Source organism: Drosophila suzukii, chromosome X (assembly GCF_043229965.1).
Source record: "Drosophila suzukii chromosome X, CBGP_Dsuzu_IsoJpt1.0, whole genome shotgun sequence".
NCBI lineage: Eukaryota > Metazoa > Arthropoda > Insecta > Diptera > Drosophilidae > Drosophila > Drosophila suzukii.
The window spans coordinates 28,843,769-28,866,114 of record NC_092084.1 but is presented as its reverse complement, the minus strand read 5'-3'; the positions used below and the strand labels follow the sequence as shown (position 1 = coordinate 28,866,114).

The window sequence follows — 22,346 nt, the reverse complement described above, 5'->3', positions numbered from 1 at the left end:
GCCGCCAAGTCAGGCGACTCAGGCGCCGTCTTCAGGACGCAAGACGCCATTACTACGATGACATGGCCGAGCAGATTGTGGTCGAGCTGAGGCATGCCACAGCCGACTACAAGAAGATCATCGTGAAGACCAAGGAGGACAGTTGTAGACGCATCGTGGGAGAAAACTCGCACGATCCCTGGGGTCGCGTTTACAAGACGTGCCGAGGTCGCAAGAGACGGACGGAGATTGGGAGCCTCCGCGTGAATGGCCAGCTGGTCACCAATTGGGGTGACTGTTCGCGAGTGCTCCCACGCCCCTGAATATCTCGGAAGTTGATGCTTGTGTCGACAGGTTGAAGAGCAAACGCTCGCCAGGCATGGACGGTATCAACGGAACGATTTGCAAGGCTGTGTGGCGTGCTACACCTCAGCATCTGACGGCGCTGTATTCTAACTGCATCCGGTCGGGGTACATCCCCGCAGAGTGAAAATGCCCACGTGTCGTGGCTCTGCTTAAGGGGCACGACAAGGATAAGTGCGAACCGTCGTCGTACCGCGGGATCGGCATTTCGGATTTCGCCAAGGACGTTGTGTGGAGGATGCCTGGTGACACGTGAAGAGCAGCGTTGAAGCCAGCTCGGCGACATACGTGCTCGGAATCTTCGAGGACTTCAAAGGAGCCTTCGACAATGTGGAGTGGAGTGTTGCACTGCGCCGATAAGCCGAACTGGGATGCCGAGAGAAGGGCTTGTGGCAGAGCTTCTTCTCAGGCAGAAGAACAGTTATCCGAAGCAGTTACGAGGAAGACAATCTCCGTAACTAGAGGCTGTCCTCAGGGGTCAATCAGCGGCCCATTTATACGGGAGCTGCTGATGGATGTACTGCTCCGGCGCCTTGAGTCGTATTGCACCCTGTGGGCGTACGCCGATAACCTGCTGCTTCTCTGCGAGGGAGAGTCCCGGAGACAAAAGGAGCGCAGCTGATGTCCATCGTAGAAGCGTGGGGGATAAAAATCGGCGCTGCCGTTTCCACCAGCAAGACGGTTATTATGCTGCTCAAAGAGGACCCTCGCCATCGTTTGGCTCGTACCTCTTCGCGTGCGCTTGGTAGCGCCGCTGCGGTAAAATTTGCTGGAGCAAACTTGCCGAATGTTAGCAGCTGCCGGTAGATGGGCATCTGGGTCGAAGAAGGCTTGAAGTTTTTCGAGCACTACTAAAACGGCGCATGACCGGAGTTGTTGGAGCATTGGCGCGTGTGCGTCGAGCAGACTGGGGATTCAGTCCTCGAGGCAGGCGGACCATTTATGCCGGACTCATGGTGCCTTGTGCGCTTTTTGGTGCCCGGATATGTCAATACGACGCAGCAAGTTGTGGCCAAGAGGCGACTCCTTGCTTGCCAGAGGCTAATCCTTATGGGAAGCCATCCGGTATGCCGAAAAAAGTCCACTGTGGCACTGCAGGTTCTTGCTGGCGCTCTCCCGCTTCATTTGGTAAGCGTGGATACCCGTTGGAGGAGTACGATCTGTGTCATGGCGAGAACTTCACAGGTCTTAGCCGAGGGCAGATGATGGTGCGTATGGAGCAGTGATTACTGCAGACGTGGCAAGACAGTGACCTACAAATTCATCCCGGACGTCGAATTTGTCTATCGCGATCCAAATTTTGGATTCACGATGCGCACCGGATTTTTGCTCACAGGACATGGATCTATGAACGCATTTCTGTGTAGGATCGGGACGTTGCCTACTGCCGCATGCTTATGCGGCACCCCCTGTGAGGACTGGCAACATGTCTTATGCGACTGCCCGTACTACGCGGACTTGCGTGACCTCGATGGACTTGCTGTGCAGCGAGATGGCGGAAACTGGATCGGACAGGACCCGACAGCGTACGGCGTTCGCCGAGGAGGCATTCAACCGGAGGAGGGACTTTCAGTCCTCACTACTTGCAGTGTGGTAGCGGCGAAGAATACTTTCACATCCTGTCATAGCTTGTCGTAGGAGGCGACTTATAGGCAATGGTTGCCCCATCCGAGCTTGTCGGAGCTGAAGGGGCGAGGCCTACCGAGCCTGTGATCTCGGTACCACTTGTTGAGCAGTTCCAAGACTGTTCATTGAGGTTGGCCCCCTAGTGGGAGTATCGTGGTGGCTGGGGTTGACACCCATATCTCGGGTAGAGTCCTCGGGCTCGAAGTGTATGTTGCGTTATACAACTCGGGTGCTGTGACCCACAAAACGGTAGAGATTTTATATAGATCTCGCCCCTACGCAATGGGGAGTGCTGGCCGACAAGTAAGTACTCGAATTGCTACTGGGGTGGTTGCTATGCATATAGATATAGTTTCTAGTCCGGGGCGTTGGTTTGGCGCTTAATCTAGACCCGTGCACTATATACTCACTTGTGGGTATATTAGAATGCCGTGGTTGTAATCCCTTCACTGTGGAACACGCCACGTAAAATAAGTTCGGAAGGATCCGAGACAAACCCCTGTCTCCACAACCGTCTCAGCGACGAGCATGAATAGATTAACGACGGACGTGTGTTTTCTCGTGGTCTCAATCAGACGGTCATTTATCGGTAACTACTGGGTGTACAGAGCTCAAAATTGTACTAATTGTACTAAAATTCGCGTTTGAGTGCAAGGATGACGCTGGTGAAAAAATAATTGTGAAAAGTGAGCGGTAAGCGAGGAAATCGCATTTTCCTTTTTGAAAAATTTGCACATGTGCGCCGCGTGTGCTTGAGAGAACGCTCTCGTGAGAGCGCTTGGCGTTAGGGGATCTCTCTCTCGCGCGGGATCTCTCTCGTGCATCAGCTGTGCTAGCGGGTGTGTGTACCGCCTAAGCTTTCCCTTATCGGGTAAGTGTACTTGCTCGAGGAAGTTTAGTAGGTAGGCGAGGGATGGCTTCATCTCTGATGCAGACGGAAGGTGGATGTTCGGGCAGCGAATCTGCGAGCAGTCGCGGAAGCGTGAGCGTAGGTAGGAAAGGCCGCCCTAAGGGGAAGCTTGGAAGAGGTGCTGCCGCACGGGATGCCTCGCAGGCCAAAATAGTGGCCGTCGATGGAGTTGGAGGCGGGCCGAAGCCCCTTGTAGAGGAGACGCTCTCCTCTCTGGAGATGACGCCACCGCCTGCTCGCGCTGCTCCCGCTGCCTGCGCTGCTCCCGGTGCTGCATCTTCCACCGCTGACGTCGCTGCTGGCGTTGTTGCTGGAGACGCCGCCGGAGGAGCTTATGTCGACGCCGCTAAGTACGATCACGCCATGGAGGTGGTGAGGGAAGTCCCCGGCCGGATTTCCGCGAAAGTCGCGCTGATCAGGACGGAGGTGCTACTCGATACCGGTGTCATTGTGAGGAGCTCCACCAGGGAGCTCCTACTTGTCGTGGCCTGATCTCGGCGCACACGCTGCGTAACGCGGTCCTGGAGGACCGGCACCGGCAGTTTAAGAAGGCACCGCCGCCGCCGCCGCCGACTACCCAACCTGTTGCCCCACGGATGCTCTCTGCGTATGCCTCTGCATACCCAAGCCTCCCGATGCCTTCTGCCGTTCCGGTCCCGATGCCGCGAAAGCCTCGGGTGCCCTGGTCGGCAATAGTCCATAGTTCTGACCCGAAAATTTCGGGCAAGGAGCTAGCGGAAAAGGTCAGGAAGGAGATAGCTCCCACGGTAGGAGTGCGCCTGCACGAGGTGAGAGGACTGGCGCGTGGCGGTGCGATCATCCGCACCCCATTGTCCGGAGAGATTCAAAAGGTGGTTGCCAACAAAAAGTTTGTAGAAGCTGGCCTAGAGGTGAAACAAAGCCCGGCGCAAACACCGAAAATTGTGGTCAGCAACGTGGATACTGCGACGCCACCGGATGAGTTTATGAGCGAGCTGTATAAAAACAACTTCGCTGATAAAATGAGTCTGGAGTTGTTTAAAAGGCAAGTGCGACTGGAGAAGTCGTGGTCGCAGGCGGATGGCGCCACATTAAATGTGACGCTGGAAGTCAGCACCACGGCCCTCGACGTGCTCGACGGCGGAAAGCCTATATTGGCTGGTTCGCCTACAACTGCCGGGCGTTGGTGCGCACATACGCGTGCCACAGGTGCGTTGGTTTTGACCATAAAGTCAAGGACTGTGGATACAAGGAGAATGTCTGCCAATAGTGCGGACAGACTGGCCACAGTGCACGCGCGTGCCAGAACCCGGTTGACTGCCGGAATCGCCGTTTTAAGGGCTACCATTCGGGGCACCACATGCTGTCTCCAGGATGTCCTGTACACGCCGCGGTGCTTGCGAGGATGAACTCTAAACATTGATGTCTAGGGTCATGCAAGCTAACTGTGGTCGAGGACGAGCTGAGACCATTGAGCTCGGAGTCCGGTTGCTTGAAAGCAAGAGTCTGTTTGCACTGGTGCAGGAGCTTTACGTGGGCGTCGAGAGGATAAATGTGTTGCCGGATGGAGTGAGGAGCTTCGTTGATCAACGAGGAGCCATTTATGTGAACCACCAGGATGTCATCTGCATGCCAGTGGAGCCGCTCACCAACAACTTCGGAGTGTGTGTTTGCATAAAGGGGAGTTTTGGCTCAATCCTCCTTTGCGCCGCATACTGCCAGTTCGATAGCGATGATGATTATAGCCTTATTACCTGCAGCGAGGGGAAACGTAATATGGTGGAATCCTGAACTGAGTACCAAGCTCCAAGAGGTCAGGAGATTGAGGCGTAGGCTGCAGGCCCGTTCAAGAAGCTTATCCTGACAACTAAGGAGCAAAACTGGCGGGACTTCGTGGGACGGCACAAGGATGATCCATGGGGCACGTCTACCAAATATGCCGAGGCCGGAAAAAGACAGCCGATCTCGGATGTCTTCGGTTGAACGGCGCGCTTTCCGTAACCTGGCTCGACTGCGCAAATGTGCTCCTCCGTAACTTTTTCCCTGTTGCGGAGAAAACAGCACGAGAGGACATACCCCCTGGTGCCCCACCGATCCTCGAAGCCTTTGGGGTTGCAACCAGCGTCGCGAGACTGAGAAGCCGGCGATCGCCGGGTATGGATGGCATAAATATTACATAGAAAGTGCCACAGGAAAACTGATGAGAGGGCTCTCTGGTTTCGACCCTAAGATTAAGGACTGCAGGTACAAAAATATCTGCCGACAGTGCGGATAGACCAGCAACGGTGCACGAGACTGTCAGAATCAGGTGTACTGCCGGAATTGTCGTTTTAAGAACTACTCATCGGGCATGCAGCAGTGCTTGTAAGGTTGAATGTTATATATTAATCATTCTTTATCAAAAAAAGTTCAAATAAATAACTTGGATATTCCTTAAGATCTTTATTTTCATTGCTGTATTTTAGTTTTAAATAAAATTTATGTACAATAAAACAATAATCGGATTCCAATTCAGTACCGGCGGCGCAGTTTTGCTTTTAACCCCTCCAATTTAGAACATGCCTCGCGAATGGTCCGATTCCGACTGCGCAGATGGAAGCAGGATGATTAGAGTGGCTATTCACCAATGAAAGACCTTCGCGTTACCTATCGAAAAATCCCTTAAATATCGAACAGTTGGTTTCGGTATATGTGGTATTTAGAAATGAGTGAAACCGATTTCCATTATTTGGTATTTATCATATTTGGTATTTAGTATGTAATAGACCGTTTTTTGGGTTACATTTTATATTTGGCGGAAATGTACATGTACAAGTACTACTACTAAATAATTATTTACTTAATAAGAAATTATATCATTTGTTTAACATCTGTTTCTCCGGCTGAAGTACTTCGATTGACTTTGTTTACTTTGTATTTATTTATCTGAAACATCTTTCAAATATTTTTTGAATATACATTACGGATCAAGAGGAGGTATATACATTTTCGTCACAAAAATTCATATCAAAACTTTTGTTTGCTGTAGGTGCGATCGTCACTATATTTTAGCCTCGTTAAGAGGTGTTTTTGTTTGATATGTTATAAATAGCAACGATCTGCAAGAGTGTACAAACTTCGGCTTCCCGAAGTTAGCTGCCCTTCATATTTAAGATAATTTTCTAACATATTTCTTCCATTTTTTAAGAAAAATGAATTTCAAGAGAAGATTCCAGCCCCATTTATCTTCTCTTACATTGTGTTGTAAACTTTTGATTTAAGAATTCCAATTTTAAAGCGGTCATCTTAACATTTAAACTTAACTTTAATCAATTTTCAATTTAAAAGCTTAGTAACGGGTATATGATAGTAAATAGTATTGTTTTTTTAATTCTTTTGAAAGGCCATTGTGCAAATTGGAACTGCCCTCTATTTGCATAATATCTGGCCTAAAATGTACATTTTATTCATTTAAAATTTTGATGAAACCTTTCGCACAACGACGAATAGGCTTGTGCTCTATAAAAGATTTCTTTAACCTATAATTTAAGTCTCCCTGATTTAACACTATGCCTCCCAAATCTTCCTGATTATCATTTATCGGTAACTACTGGGTGTACAGAGCTCAAAATTGTACTAATTGTACTAAAATTCGCGTTTGAGTGCAAGGATGACGCTGGTGAAAAAATAATTGTGAAAAGTGAGCGGTAAGCGAGGAAATCGCATTTTCCTTTTTGAAAAATTTGCACATGTGCGCCGCGTGTGCTTGAGAGAACGCTCTCGTGAGAGCGCTTGGCGTTAGGGGATCTCTCTCTCGCGCGGGATCTCTCTCGTGCATCAGCTGTGCTAGCGGGTGTGTGTACCGCCTAAGCTTTCCCTTATCGGGTAAGTGTACTTGCTCGATGAAGTTTAGTAGGTTAGCGAGGGATGGTTTCATCTCCGATGGACACGGATGGTAGATGTTCGGGCAGCAAATCTACGAGCAGTCGCGAAAGCGTGAGCGTAGGTAGAAGAGGCCGTCCGAAGGGGAAGCGTGGAAGAGGTGCTGCCGCCGGGACGCCTCGCAGGCCAAAATAGTGGCCGTCGATGGAGTTGGAGGCGAGCCGGAGCCCCTTGTAGAGGAGACGCTCTCCTCTCTGGAGATGCCGCCGCCGCCTGCTCCCGCTGCTCGCGCTGTCGACGCTGACGTCGCTGCTGGCGTTGCTGCTGGAGACGCCGCCGGAGGAGCCTATGTCGACTCCGCTAAGTACGACCACGCCATGGAGGTGGTGAGGGGTGGCCCCGGCCGGATTTCCGCGGAAGTCGCGCTGATTAGGACGGAGGTGCTACTCGATACCGGTGTCATTGTGGGGAGCTCCACCAGGGAGCTTCTACTTGTCGTGGCCAAGTACGAGGACCTGATCTCGGTGCTCACGCTGCGTATCGCGGTCCTGGAGGACCGGCATCGGCAGTTTAAGAAGGCACCGCCGCCGCCGCCGCCGACTACCCAACCTGTTGCCCCACGGATGCTCTCTGCGTATGCCTCTGCATACCCCAGCCTGCCGATGTCATCTGCCGTTCCGGTCCCGATGCCGCGGAAGCCGCGCGAGACCTGGCCGGCCATAGTGCACAGCTCCGACACGAAAATTTCGGGCAAGGAGCTGGCGGAAAAGGATAGGAAGGAGATTGCTCCCTCGCTAGGAGTGCGCCTGAACGAAGTGAGAGGGCTGGCGCGTGGCTGTGCCATCATCCGCTCCCCACCGTCCGGAGAGATCCAGAAGGTTGTCGCTTATAAAAAGTTTGTTGAAGCTGGCCTAGAGGTCAAACAAAAGAGTTGCTTAAAAGCAAGAGTCTGTTCGCACTGGCGCAGGAGCCTTAAGTTGGCGTCGATAGGATGAACGTGTTGCCGGATGGAGTGAGGAGCTTCGTTGATCAACGAGGGAAGGCAGCCATTTATGTGAACCACCATTATGTCATCTGCATGCCAGTGGAGCCGCTCACCAACAACTATGGAGTGTGTGTGTGCATAAAGGGGAGTTTTGGCTCAATCTTCCTTTGCGCCGCATACTGCCAGTTCGATAGCGGATTATAGCCTCCAGTCGTATCTAACGTACTTGGATGCTGTCCTGCTGCTGACCAGCAGTACTCCAGCAATCCTTGGACTCGATGCGAACGCAGCATCCCCCCATGTGGTTTAGCAAACTCCCTCCCCACGCGAAGGAACTAGATAACTACTCTCGGGGTGAGCTGCTGTCCGAGTGGATACTGACGAAGGGAGCGGTGGTCCCTAACCCACCCAGTCGGAGCTACACGTTCGACAATAACAGATCGCACAGCGATATCGACGTGACACTCGCCAACTTCGCAGGAAATATGCTAGCCACATATGAATGGAGAGTGGACGTGTGGGAGTTGAGTGACCACAATATTATTTATGTTGTGGCCAACACCTCGACCGCTAGTGCAGTTGGGAGATTAGCTGAATAGGGCAGCCGAAATTCCTGAAGACTTCCAAATATCACCGCTGGACCAACAAGTCTCCACACTTCGCAGGATGGTGCACGATGTGGGTAGGAGAACGCCCGGACCGCCGAGAACGAGGGTAGGTTGGTGGACCGCTGACCTCTGAGCAAAGCGCCGCCAAGTCAGGCGACTCAGGCGCCGTCTTCAGGACGCAAGACGCCATTACTACGATGACATGGCCGAGCAGATTGTGGTCGAGCTGAGGCATGCCACAGCCGACTACAAGAAGATCATCGTGAAGACCAAGGAGGACAGTTGTAGACGCATCGTGGGAGAAAACTCGCACGATCCCTGGGGTCGCGTTTACAAGACGTGCCGAGGTCGCAAGAGACGGACGGAGATTGGGAGCCTCCGCGTGAATGGCCAGCTGGTCACCAATTGGGGTGACTGTTCGCGAGTGCTCCCACGCCCCTGAATATCTCGGAAGTTGATGCTTGTGTCGACAGGTTGAAGAGCAAACGCTCGCCAGGCATGGACGGTATCAACGGAACGATTTGCAAGGCTGTGTGGCGTGCTACACCTCAGCATCTGACGGCGCTGTATTCTAACTGCATCCGGTCGGGGTACATCCCCGCAGAGTGAAAATGCCCACGTGTCGTGGCTCTGCTTAAGGGGCACGACAAGGATAAGTGCGAACCGTCGTCGTACCGCGGGATCGGCATTTCGGATTTCGCCAAGGACGTTGTGTGGAGGATGCCTGGTGACACGTGAAGAGCAGCGTTGAAGCCAGCTCGGCGACATACGTGCTCGGAATCTTCGAGGACTTCAAAGGAGCCTTCGACAATGTGGAGTAGAGTGCTGCACTGCGCCGATAAGCCGAACTGGGATGCCGAGAGATGGGCTTGTGGCAGAGCTTCTTCTCAGGCAGAAGAACAGTTACCCGAAGCAGTTACGAGGAAGACAATCTCCCCGTAACTAGAGGCTGTCCTCAGGGGTCAATCAGCGGCCCATTTATACGGGAGCTGCTGATGGATGTACTGCTCCGGCGCCTTGAGTCGTATTGCACCGTGGGCGTACGCCGATAACCTGCTGCTTCTCTGCGAGGGAGAGTCCCGGAACGTGCTGGAGACAAAAGGAGCGCAGCTGATGTCCATCGTAAAAGCGTGGGGGATGGAAGTCGGCGCTGCCGTTTCCACCAGCAAGACGGTTATTATGCTGCTTAAAGAGGACCTTCGCCATCGTTTGGCTCGTACCTCTTCGCGTGCGCTTGGTAGCGCCGCTGCGGTAAAATTTGCTGGAGCAAACTTGCCGTATGTTAGCAGCTGCCGGTAGATGGGCATCAGGGTCGAAGAAGGCTTGAAGTTTTTCGAGCACTACTAAAACGGCGCATGACCGGAGTTGTTGGAGCATTGGCGCGTGTGCGTCGAGCAGACTGGGGATTCAGTCCTCGAGCCAGGCGGACCATTTATGCCGGACTCATGGTGCCTTGTGCGCTATTTGGTGCCCCGATATGGTATGTCAATACGACGCAGCAAGTTGTGGCCAAGAGGCGACTCCTTGCTTGCCAGAGGCTAATCCTTATGGGAAGCCTTTCGGTATGCCGAACAGTGTCCACTGTGGCACTGCAGGTTCTTGCTGGCGCTCCCCCGCTTCATTTGGTAAGCGTGGATACCCGTTGGAGGAGTACGATCTGAGTCATGGCGAGAACTTCACAGGTCTTAGCCGAGGGCAGATGATGGTGCGTATGGAGCAGTGATTACTGCAGACGTGGCAAGACAGTGACCTACAAATTCATCCCGGACGTCGAATTTGTCTATCGCGATCCAAATTTTGGATTCACGATGCGCACCGGATTTTTGCTCACAGGACATGGATCTATGAACGCATTTCTGTGTAGGATCGGGACGTTGCCTACTGCCGCATGCTTATGCGGCACCCCCTGTGAGGACTGGCAACATGTCTTATGCGACTGCCCGTACTACGCGGACTTGCGTGACCTCGATGGACTTGCTGTGCAGCGAGACGGCGGAAACTGGATCGGATTCGATGGAATACTGATGGATCAGGACAGGACCCGACAGCGTACGGCGTTCGCCGAGGAGGCATTCAACCGGAGGAGGGACTTTCAGTCCTCACTACTTGCAGTGTGGTAGCGGCGAAGAATACTTTCACATCCTGTCATAGCTTATCGTAGGAGGCGACTTATATGGCAATGGTAGCCCCATCCGAGTTTGTCGGAGCTGAAGGGATGAGGCCTACCGAGCCTGTAATCTCGGTACCACGGGTTGAGCAGTTCCAAGACTGTTCATTGAGGTTGGCCCCCTATCGTGGTGCCGGTCTCGACGTGGATGTTGCGTTATACAACTCGGGTGCTGTGACCCACAGAACGGTAGAGATTTTAGATATGTCTCGCCCCTACGCAAGGGGGAGTGCTGGCCGACAAGTAAGTACTCGAATTGCTACTAGGGTGGTTGCTATGCATAAAGATATAGCTTCTAGTCCGGGGAGTTGGTTTGGCGCTTAATCTGGAGCCGTGCATTATATTAGAATGCCGTGGTTGCAATCCCTTCATTGTGGAACACGACACGTAAAATAAGTGCGGAGGGATCCGAGACACACCCCTTGTCTCCACAACGAGCTCGAATCTAGGCAGTTTCCTCTAAGCTGACGACATGCTGACGACCTTGGAGTCTACATGGATCCTAGACTTAAATTTTCCGATCACATTACTACTACGGTAAATAAAGCCAGGGGCGTGCTTGCATTTATCAAAAGGTGGTCGAAGGAATTCGATGATCCCTATGTCACAAAGACCTTGTTTATTTCAATAGTCCGACCAATTCTTGAGTACTGCGCTCCTGTTTGGAGTCCCCAATATGGGGTGCATATAGACCGGATTGAGTCTGTGCAAAAAAACTTCTTAATATTTGCCTTACGGAGACTTAACTGGGATACAAGCCTAATACTACCATCTTACTCTAGTAGACTACTTCTAATTAACTTACCATCGTTAGCTAACCGTAGAACTATGCTTGGTATTACGTTTATTAGAAATCTTATTCATGGTGATGTAGAGAGTCCCGAGTTACTGGGTCGCCTGCATTTTAATGGGCCAAATAGATTCACTAGAAACTATATTCCTTTAGTATTAAATCACTGTATCTCTAATTACGCAATGCATTAACCTTTTAGAGTACTTTGCAATGATTATAATAGACTATATCATCTAATATCTTCTACTGACTCACTTCCTATCTTTAAATCAATACTTTTTTTACTTGATGTATTTTGTCTATTCGTATATTAACCTGTATTTTTAATTGTCCATTGTTACATTGTCTTTTTCTTTGTCCGTGATTATGTTTACTCACGCGTAACAAGCTTAAAAAAAAAAAGATATAGCAGGAAGAAAATCGGAGGGACAGAGAAAGAAATAGAAAGAAATGCTCACACAGATCAACAGAGCGTAGAATAACGGTCTACAGGCAAATGAAGTCCCAACTATCCCGACTACGCCAAAATCGCAAAGCAGGTCCGAGAACGGTCCTTCCGATTCGAAGCCTTGGAGAATCTACTCGAATTCCTGGAGCAGGTGGAATGGTCCGGGAACACGTATGGATTGGACCTGGACTTGATTCCACAAGCGATGCCAGAAATGCTTTAGGGTAAGCCATTAACAATAAGCAGTAGAGAACTTGGAGCGCGTCCTTTGAAAGTTGCCAAACGTACTTTCTACCAAGGGGTTACTTCGCTAAGCTCGCAGACCAAGTAAAGCAGAGAAAGCACGGGCTTAGAGATCCTTTTAAAGACTGCATGATAGAGATGCAGACCATAATAAGGTGTACAATACAGCAAGGAGGAAACGATAGCGATCATATAAAGGAATTGCACTCCAGACTTGCGGATCGCACTGAGAACGTACCACGTGAAAAACCTGGTGATACTGGCAGACGAAAATTGGACAAGGAGCGAGAGAAAACCAATTCAACAAAAGCAGAGTCTCGAGCTCAACCCAAGTCACGTGGTGCGATGGCACGGACTACATGAAGCCCATTAGTCGGGATGGGTGAGCAGACAAGGGGCCGATCGTTTAACCGTCCAGCAAATGAAGACTAGACAGATCCCAGAATACATGGGCAGAGTCAACCGCTTCTGTATCAGGCCAAGCCGGAGTCAACGGAGCTTACAACCAATAAAGCAGGACACTATCGGTTAATGCATTCACAAGACCGGGGCCGGGCGGCTCCGAAGAGTAGCTTTAGGGAAATAACAGAGCCTACCAAAAAGGAATCCCCAAAACCGAAGCTACATGGCCGAAAAGAAATCAGGAAATCGATCAAGCCGAAACGAGCAAGCATTCCCTACAGCGGGACCGCGCGGCTGCCCGGGAGGAGTAAAAGGCTGCCAGAAAAAAGAAGGAGGACAGAACCCAGAAAGCCGTCGCCATCGCCGTCCAGGAGGCGTACCGGCAGACGGCTGCAAAGGAGAAAGAAAAGAAGGCAAGGAAGCCGAAGAGGAGGAGCGGAGGAGGGGAGGTCCTGGTGGAAGAGGTACCCACGCCAACGCAGGGTTTTTTGGGAGTTCCACCCACTCCCAGGAATAACCCGCCAACGGAGGTGAGGAGGACGGACGGCCAGAACACGCCGCCGTCTCCGTCCAGGACGCCCACCTGGAACCCCAGGTGCCCATCCACCCCTCGATCGCTGCACTGGGAGGACTGCCCTCGGCAGGAAGACCAATGGCGCCAGCACTTCGGTGCCGAAGATGGGGACGTAGATCCCAGCCAGGAGACCCCCCAGACGGAGCTAGATACAATGTGCCCCAGGGGAGAACCCGGTTCAGTTGATTGGAGACTCGGTCGACTGTTGCAAGGACTGCTATAGCTACGTCGGGCGGCACCGACCTATCGTGTCGATTCTGACGTGAAGATAATTGATTGTGGCGCGCGACGGACGCCTGGAAAGCGCAGTCGTTGACTTACTTCAGTCCGGTATTGGAGGCGATCCATTTCAATGAGAAACCGTGTGCTCGGGAAGAGAACAGAGGAGACCCGGTCGACTGCTACTAGGTCTGCTCTAGCTACGTCGGACGGTTGCCCGAATAGTAAAGCAGGAGCTGAGTAGACGTGGAAGACATATCCTGCCAATCCTGGCGTGGAGTTTATTGGCTGTGGCACTCGATGGATGCCTGAAAAGGCATTACAAGTTTTTATTGTCGATTTTCTGCTATTTAAACTATAATTCTTCCTTCTGAGTCCACCCGGAGGCGCCAGAAATGTATGCTTTAAATAAGCAAGCTGCGAAAATTTGCTGTTTTAGGCCAGGAAGACCTTCTCTCAGTAAAAACGCGTCGACTATACACCAACGAAATTCATTTATTACTAGCTTCATCTGCTCCTCATCTTCTTTATCTTGCTGCTATGATGAAGCGAGTGATAAGAACGAGTAGTTATGAGAACGATAACAGTTTTGGGCAGTACAATTCAATAATTTTTCATAAACAATATAGTAAGGAAAATAATTAGAGGTCCTGCAGCTCGGTATCGTTGGGAATGATTTATAATTGCTCGCAGCTTGCCATGCCCCGTCCCAAAGCTAAGAGGTCTAAGTTGCAAATGCTAAGTATTTTCTTTATATACTTTCAATATGAACAAGTTACGTCTGCTTAGATATTGCGCGGAGGCAAACTCCTTCTCAAATTATATACTGTTGTAAAATGGCCACCCAGGTATATCACTATTAAATAGCAAAATCTTGTATGTTTTTTTACTTGCTTATAACAACTTGTCCGTTATACGTCGAAATTCAAAAGGGCGGGGAGAATCGAAATGGATAAAGCAAAGCACTTTCAGTGTTACCAGTTTTCGTTTGGTCAAGTATCTTTTGCCACCAGAAATATTGACTTAGTATTTGTCCACACATTGAACAATTTAAACATTAATTTAGTATAAATTAATCTTCCCAGAGTAGAAGGGCATACTAGATTCGTCAAAAAGTATGTAACATGTAGAAGGAGCCCTTTCCGACCCCATAAAGAATATGTATTCTTGGTCGGGATCACTAGCCGTATGAACGCTGTGATCTCGGAAACTATGAAAGCTACATGACTGGAATTAGGCATGTAGACTCAGAAGATTCCTGCGCAGCGCAAGTTTGTTTCGTCATGGTGCCACGCCTACTATAACGCCCACAAGCCGTCCAAAACTGTGGCTCTTACAGTTTAAATGCTAGGGTAAACATTTTGACTGAAATGAATTGTTCTAATCTCGCTGTTCTGCTTGCGTATCTCCATCTTCTTTTGGTCCCATTAGCTGAGTAACGGGTATCTGATAGTCGAGATACTCGACTACAGCGGTCTTCCCTGTTAGTTATGAATCTGATCATGCGCTCGAATACTTCATTTAACTGAGGTGAATTTGGAACCGTTAAATGGTAACTTATGACTCATGACTTTGAAAGACGTCAAATAACATACAGTAATGTGTATATTTTTCGACATAGATAACATAATAGTCTCATCCATCAATAATAGATGGAGTTATCGGACCAAAAACATCGGAATGAAGGAATTTTAAATAAGCCTCTTAACATATTCTTTATTCTTAACTTTCTTAATTGGAAGTCTAGGTGGCTTACCATTTATGCAAGCTTCGCATAATTCGTTATTCAATTTAATATATTTTGCAACTTCTACATCTACAAACATATTATTTCGCACAATTTCTAAAAACTATTTCTTGCTAATATGTCTTAATTTTTCATGCCAGTTATAGTCAGTTGAATATGCTTTATGGTTAATTTTAAAGTAAACAATCGATACATTGGTTACACATAACTTTTAAAATTCCTTGTCCATTCATGGAAATGCATACCCCTTTTGAATTGAATTCAACTTTCAAGCCTGCATCTTGTATATTCGATACTGACAGTAAATTTTGTTGAGCATCTTTGCTGAACAGAATTTTTTGTAGTGTAATGCTCGTATTTATTTGCTGCGGAGTTGGACTGACCCCTTTGCAGAAGCATATATGCACCTTGTTTTGCAATTGCAATCTCGATTGGTATATCCAGTGTCGAACAGTTGGAAAACAGATTTATGTTGTTTATCATATGATAGACCATATGGTCTGAAGCTCCCGAGTCCAATGTGAAGGATACACCAGCGTCACCTGCATATCTTTTTCGCTGAGTTGACATAAACGCAAATGATCTACCTGCTTCGGCACTAGCTACTTTGGGTTGTTTTTATTATCTTTGTTCTCCAAGCCCCTTTGAAACTAAAACAATCTTTTTTGAAAGCCCTTTTTTACTGCAATTGTCAGATTTCCAATTGGACTTAAAGATCTTTGATGGTTTGGCCTTGAACTTTGATTTTAGATGCAATGTTTGCTTTTATTGAAAGATACAGCTTGCAGAACTTTGTTGCTTGTATCCCTACTTAAATTTTTTAGCTTAATCTCGTGATTAAGTAAGCGATTTTTGACGAATGAAAGAGCAACATGTTTGGAAGATAAAGTATCTATACCGGTCACAACTCCATCATAAACAGAAGGTAATGTTAAAAGAAGGTGCTGTCATTAATTCACAGATCCATTCATCAAATGAGGGGAGTGTCGACATTTGGTTTCAACGTTAATACTGCTTTCGCACAGAAGGCTGTGTAACCAAACTGTTACGCTCATACACAGAATCTTATAATTTAAAAATGTCTTAAGCAGTCGAATTATTGTCAGCAAAAGCCAGAAAAGAGTCGCTGAAGAATTCTATTCGAACGCTTTTAGCTGATTTCTCTGCCTTTGTCTAGTTTTCATCTACCTCTTCAAGCTTATTCTTCTCAATTACGAATAAGACATCACTTTCTGCTTGACATGAAACTTCCATACGGAATATTTCTCACTTGTTGAAATGGGATTCCTTCCTTTCCCTTTGTACTTACTTACAAGTGTTCACAAATTTCACAATTTTCAGAATTAAATATGAACAACGGGTGTGTTTGTTATACCCGCTATTCGTAGAGTAACTATGCAATCTTGGGAACAGACGCTGTGCTACTTGTATATCTCTAACTCGTATATCTCTAACGGGTATCTGATAGTCGATGGCATTCCCTCTTGTTATACCCAGTACTAATAGAGTAAAAGGGTATACTAGATTCGTCGGAAAGTATGTAACATGCAGAAAGAAGCGTTTTCGACCCAATAAATTCTATATATTCTTGATCAGGATCATTGGCCGAGTCGATCTAGTCATGTCCGTCTGTCCGTCCGTCTGTCTGTCCATCTGTCCATCTGTCCGTATGAACGCTGAGATCTCGGAAACTATAAGAGCTACAATACTGGGATTGGGCATGCCGACTCCTGAGATTCCTGCGCAGCGCCAGTTTTTCAGCAGGGTGCCACGCCCACTCTAACGCCCAAAAACTGCCCAAAACTGTGGCTCCTACAGTTTTAGTGCTAGAATAAAAATTTTAACTGAAATGTATTGTTCTCATAATACCTATCGATTGACCCAACAAAAAGGTTGCCCGCCCACTTTAACGCCCACAAACCGCCAACAAACTTCAAAAGATCATAACTATGAACGCGGATATCTCGGAAACTATCAAAGATAGAGAATTGGGATTTCAGATTTAGATTCCGTAGCGTTGTATGCAGCGCAATTTTGTTACACGAATATGCCACAATTTTCATGCTAGATAAAAAAATTTAACTGAAGTGTATTAGTCTCGACAATACCTATCGATTGATCCAAAAAAAAGTTTGCCACGACCACTCTAACGCCCATAACGCTTAAATCTGTCTACCGCCCACATATTTATATATTGAGATCACGGGAAGGTGGCGCACTTCAATCTCGCTTTGCTGCTTGCATATCTCCATTTCCCTTTGGTTCCTTTAGCTAAGTAACGGGTATCTGATAGTCGAGGTACTCGACTATAGCGTTCTTCTTTGATTTATGTTATAAATTCTTTAATCTTCATTAAAATTCACTTGTTTAAAACAACTTGTCTGTCCTACGTAAAAATCATTAGGGATGAGAGAGTGAAAAGGGAGCGAGCAAAACACTTTCAGTGTTACCAGTTTGAATTTAGTAAAGTATCTTTTTGCTCCTAGAAATATTGACTTAGTGTTTATCCTTATTTACCTATCCTTACAACCTTCATATTTTCCCCGTGTGTGGAAGGAATTGTTTGTAGTTCCTCTCAGACATTAAAATTTGATTTGAAAATTGTCCAATTTAATAACTATAACAATTTTTTATTAACTGTTTAAAATGGTTGTATGTATAAGTAGGGCAGTGTAGGGTAAAGTGACGAACTTGTCAAGTCTCATATGTGACTTTACGTCAAAAATTCCAAATAACTGTAGTCATTTCTCTTATCGTGCCGACATGTATTTACAATAACAGTATTAAGAGTTCGCGTGATTTTTTCGTGAGCTAATTTTAACTAACAAGGCGGCAAAAACTAAAAAAACCTATTCATTTTATGTGCCAGAGCAAAAATTGTTGGAAAACCAAGTCACATAAACATGTACAAGCATTAATAAGATCTCTAGCAACAGCTCTTGGTACTTTGTGTTTTTTCTTTAGCGCCTTGTGAAAGTGGCACCATCAGATTTCCAACAATATCTTGAAGGGTATAGAGACAAGCATTTTATAGGTTATGAAGCTCTTGTGAACTAGAAAATGAACTACTTAATTTGTTCAATTTTAACCCGGAATTGAAGTGTACTTTTTTTAAAACGTACAGTTTAACTAGCATTTCAAACTTTCTTAAAGAAAAAATAAATCATTTTCACATCTGCATAGAGTTTTCGTGTGTGTTTATCAGATCATCAACTTACCCTACAACTTTAAAAAGTAAAAAAATATTGGCTTACGCCAAGCGCTGTAGAATATAACTCCGCTGGAGTTTTACCATTGAAATTTTACAGGAATATGCTTAATAGATGTCAGCTACTTTCTGCTTTTAAACGTTTGAAAAATATTAACTTTTAGAGAAGTTACATTCAAAAAACGAATCGCTCGTCACTATACCCTACACTCCCCTATTTGTTTTTGATGTGTTTACTATGCAATTGTTATGATGTGCGTATTTTGTTATTGCAATGGTAAATAGCTAATTAACTATCAAAAATACTTATCCTAACGAAAATCTTCGACACAAAAGTGTGCAACAATAACTTTACAAATTTTCTCCAAAGTGTTGTTTAAAATTTCCAACTGGGTCTAGCCTCTCGTACACCTAGAGTCCCAAGCCAAACTCTGAAAAGATAAAACTTCTTTAAACATTTAAGTATGTTTAAGACTTTAACATTCCATTATATATTTCCATGCTACAATGACGTATCTTTTCATTTAAATAATAATTTTAAAAACTATAGGTTTATGTATATTTACTAGAGCTGGATTCGATTCTTTACCTTACAGAATCGAACCATTCGATCTTTTCGCTTCAAAAAATTGATTTTATCGATTAATCGAATTAAAACGGTTGAATTTAAAAAAAGAGAAAAGGCACAAAAATCTATGCACAAAAGAAAATAAACGTTCAAGTTCATTATATTTCTTAAAAATACAAAATGCTTAGATTAGTAAAAATCTTAAAAATGATAAGAAACTTCAGTTTACACATTCATCATTTGATGTTATATATAAACAAGGAAGAGCGCTATAGTCGAGTACCTCGACTATCAGATACCCGTTACTCAGATAACAAACTTTAAAATAAGTTAGCCGCGCACTTTGTTCTCTCTCCCTTGCTCTCATTTCTCGGCTCTGCTTTTGTTTCAGCCAGCGCCAAGAATGAGAAAGCAACACATAAAATAGACAAAAAACATTTATATTTACATATGTATGCTTGCTAAACATACACAATTTTAAGGCACATTCTGTATTTTAAAATATTTGGTTGAATAGCTTTGTTTGAAAGAATTCTATTTGCCGCGGATATTAGTTTGCAATTTTGTACATCCACACACATGCATATATACATATGTATGTATGTATGTCGTTTTCTGGCTCTAGTCACTAGAGTCTAGTGTCAAGGCTTGTCCTAACTACTTTGGTTTGAGAGCATTGGACTGAAAACGGAAAAGTTTTTTTGGGACAATCTATAGCAATGTATTTATTAAGCTAATACATATTCATTGAAAGAGATAAATAAAGATGTACAGATCTTTAAAGGTTTTTGCCCGTCAATGGGACAAATGGATAAAGGGTTCATTATTCAATAGAATAAGTTAGCCGCGCACTTTGCTCTCTCTGAGCGCCGGCAGCGCTTTTTTCTTTGCCGCTAAGTTCGGCCGGCAACTACCCTGCAGTACCATTCAGCGCTTATTGAGCACTCAATCACTGCAAAAAGCTCATCACTCAGCGCTCAATGAGCGCACAATTTGTATGGAGCTATGTGCTGAAATTAACATAGGCATGTCCTAGGGTTCATCAGTGCTCAAAAAATAGCACTCATTGAGCGCTTTTTTGAGCACCCTCCTGAGCGCTCGATTGAGCAGCTGAAAAAGCACACGTTCAGCACATGTTGAGCGCTCGATTGAGCCGCGATAAAAGCACACATTCAGCACACGTTGAGCGCTCATTCAAGCAGCGAAAAAGCGCACTTTCAGCGCACGTTGAGCGCTTAGCAGCAAAAAAAATTTCAGTTGTAATTTTTATTTTTATTTGTTTATTTTAAAAATTGAGCTCGGGGGTTTCCGGTGTTATCGGGGTCGCTGGCACCTCCTCCTCAGCATCTGGTTTTTAACGCACCGCATTGCCTTCTGCAGCGCCTTTTCGGGAGGCTCCGAGGGATCGACCATGGCGATTGCATCTAGTATTAAAAAAAAATTAGTTTTAAAAATAAAACAAGACGAGAATAAAAACGAGTGACCGAAAGTAATTTGTATTTATTTGTAAGATTTATTTATAATAAAAGAAATGTTATCTTTGGCATTCAATGTAAAAATCCCAGAAGTCTTTTAAAAATTAAACTTACAAACAATAGTTACTTTCAGCCTCAATAAAAACTTACTTAATAAGTAAGTTGTGGGACAGAACAAGTTCCTCGGATAATATGCTTAAGATGGAACGATTTAGCCTTCCATTTTTTTATAGATTTACCTTCAGCCTTGTCTAAAAATATAAGAAAATGCAAAAAATATCGAGAAGAAATTAGCAAACTTTTGTTTTCGGTCACTTGATTTATTTTATTTTGTTGTAAACAATTATTACGAAAAATAAACCACACATTATTTATGTATTTTATATTATTTATTAAAACATTTATTTATTTTGCAGTTGCGGAAAAAAATAACACTTTTCCAGGAACTGAAAATTGGAGATGTTTGAGATTTTTATTTAAATACGTACACAAAAGTAAGAATTGTTGTTAAATGTTATTAATATTCATTTTTATCGAATTTTAACCACAAATATAAGTTTTAAAAACAAACATCTCTTATTTTTTGTCCCTAGAAACTTTGCACTCAATAAGATTTTTAAATTCTTTCACAGATTTGTTTATTATATGCACCATTTGTTGCTTTTCACGTCAAAAATTAATATTTTTCACAGCTATTTTTTTCCGCCACGTGTTATTTTGGGAATCTTGTATTTCCCTTATTTTTAATATAGATTATCTTGTTTTTTACTCTCACTGTTTTCAATATTATTAGTCTGCGACAGACTTACCTGGGAATCGTTTCTTTTTCACTTTTAAGGCACTAATTTAATTTAATTTAGTAAATTGCTGGTATGTTTGCTTCAACTTCTAACTCCTTCACTAAAGTAAACGCAAGTGAAAAGACGAAAAAAGGCGCGTGCCTTCCAGAAAAACAACAAGCAACAACAACAACGGTTCCGCTAAGCCGTTGTTGTTTTTTTTGCATGTCCCGTTTGGTCTATGCATCTTGCACATAAAAGCAGGGTATTTATAGACATATTCGACTATGCAAATCGGTTTATAAAAATATATTTTTAAAACTTTACATATTATTAAATTATATTAATAAACATATAAATTTGTTTAAGAAATACAAATATTTTAAAACAGAAACCTATTATTTTAAATCGTTGTTTTATCATTTACGAACAAATGTCGCACTATTCAAAAGGCAAGGGTGCACAAAAGTCTATATATTTTAGTTGCTGGGCCTCCTTCCCATCACACGCACTTTTCCGTCTGAGACATGGAGAGAGAGGGAGAGCCCAAAATTACTTTTTGTGCGTTCTCTTTGCGGACCCGACTGAGAGCGCGTCGCTTTGCGCTCAGCTCTGCCGGCGTCGCTGGCTTCTCTGCCGACGTCGCAGTCGGCTTCGTGATGATTGGGCGCTTAACTCAATTGTGGAACTGCAGGGTATTTACATACACACACATACACGCGTAAAAACATTTCGCATTGTCTGCCTCTGACGTCATAGCTTTTTTCTTAGGAGGTTTGTGAGCGTTGGAGTGGGCGTAGCAAAATTTACTAATACATTTCAGTTAAAATTTTCTATCTACCATCAAAACTGTAGGAGCCACAGTTTTGGGCGGTTTGTTTGCGTTAGAGTGGGCGTGGCACTCTACTGAAACAATCTTGCGCTGCGTAAGAAGCTCAGGAATCTGCACGCCAAATCTCAATAGCCTAGCTCCCATAGTTTCCGAGATCTCAGCGTTCATCCGGACGGACAGACAGTCAGACGGACAGACGGACATGGCTAGATCGACTCGGCTAGTGATCCTGATCAAGAATATATATACTTTATGGGATCGGAAACGCTTCCTTCTGCCTGTTACATACTTTCCGACGAATCTAGTACACCCTTTTACTCTACGAGTAACGGGTATAAATACAAAAAATGATATTCCCACCACACCGAAGCTATAATTTGTTTCATATAATTTTCCCACCAATTTTCCGAACGTGATATAGTCGTCCGATTTTGATGAAATTAAATGGTCGTGGCAAACTTTTTTTTGGGTCAGTCGATAGGTATTGATAAGAACAATACATTTCAGCTAAAATTTCTATTCTAGCATCAAAACTGTAGGAGCCACAGGTTTGGGCGGTTTGTGGGCGTTAGAGTGGGCG

The 22,346-nt window shown here is 45.5% G+C and overlaps 1 long non-coding RNA gene across 2 annotated transcripts; it reads right to left on the bottom strand.

Annotated features, from left to right (window-relative positions):
• Positions 1-19,931: 19,931 nt before the first annotated feature.
• Positions 19,932-21,636, bottom strand: LOC139353472 (uncharacterized). Of its 2 annotated transcripts, none has more exons than XR_011604765.1 (3): positions 20,644-21,636; positions 20,306-20,406; positions 19,932-20,104 (listed from the first exon to the last, which is right to left on the bottom strand). It is a non-coding gene; the product is annotated as an uncharacterized lncRNA (long non-coding RNA). The 2 variants fall into 2 exon arrangements; XR_011604764.1 differs by having other exon boundaries at positions 20,965-21,636.
• Positions 21,637-22,346: the final 710 nt, after the last annotated feature.